Source organism: Centruroides sculpturatus, unplaced genomic scaffold (assembly GCF_000671375.1).
Source record: "Centruroides sculpturatus isolate CEXI.00-Female unplaced genomic scaffold, Cexi_2.0 scaffold1480, whole genome shotgun sequence".
Lineage (NCBI taxonomy): Eukaryota > Metazoa > Arthropoda > Arachnida > Scorpiones > Buthidae > Centruroides > Centruroides sculpturatus.
Window position 1 is genome coordinate 164749 of NW_019385817.1, and position 875 is coordinate 165623.

At 34.9% G+C, this 875-nt stretch overlaps 1 pseudogene; it reads right to left on the bottom strand.

Moving 5' to 3' along the window:
* LOC111642304 overlaps positions 1–875 on the bottom strand; it is a 22720-nt pseudogene that overhangs the window by 19945 nt on the left and 1900 nt on the right.

Genomic DNA, 875 nt, shown 5'->3' on the forward strand with positions numbered 1-875 from the left:
ATCTTGATGGTAGCTTTTTAATCCCGTCTTTGTAAAATGATTTCGGTTTTGAATCAAAATATTCAGAAATAGCCTTTTTTACATTGTTCTCATCCTCAAAAGTTTTCCCTTTTAAAAAATTCTGCAAACTGTGAAAAAGATGATAATCACTGGGAGCAATATCTGGTGAATATGGTGGATGAGGTAAAATTTCCCAGTTGAAGCTTTTTAGTTTCTCTACAGTTATTTTTGCAGCATGTGGTCTGGCATTGTCATGTTGCAAGAGAATTTGCTTTCTGTTCACTAATAACGGTCAATTTTTTTTCAATTTTTCATTTAAAACGCTCTAATTGATCATAATACATTTGAGCTGTAATTGTTTGATTAGGTTCTAACAGCTCAAAATGAATTACACTTCACATATTCCACCAAACAGACAAAAGAATTTTTTTTGGATGCAACCCACCTTTTGCAGCTGGTTTCGGCTGCTTGTCGCAATCTATCCATTGTCTTTTTCTCGTCGCATTATTATAGAGAATCCATTTTTCATCTCCAGTAACCAGACAATCAAGAAAAGGTTCTAAAGTAATGCGAGATAAAAGAGACGTGCAAATGTTTACACGTTGTTGTCGGTTAACTATTGACAGTTCATGTGGTATCCATTTTCCTAGCTTTGAAACTCTTCCAATTTGTTGTAGATGTCTATGAACAGTTCCATGGGATGAATTTAAACGTTCCGCAATTTCATCAACTGTTAAAGATGGTTCTGCTTCAACTAGTGCAGAGAGAGCATCATCATCAAAGTCAACGGGTCTTTCAGTACAAGCCTTATTCTCCACACTAAAATCATTATTTCTAAATCTTTCAAACCACTTCTGCACAGTCCTTACACTAAT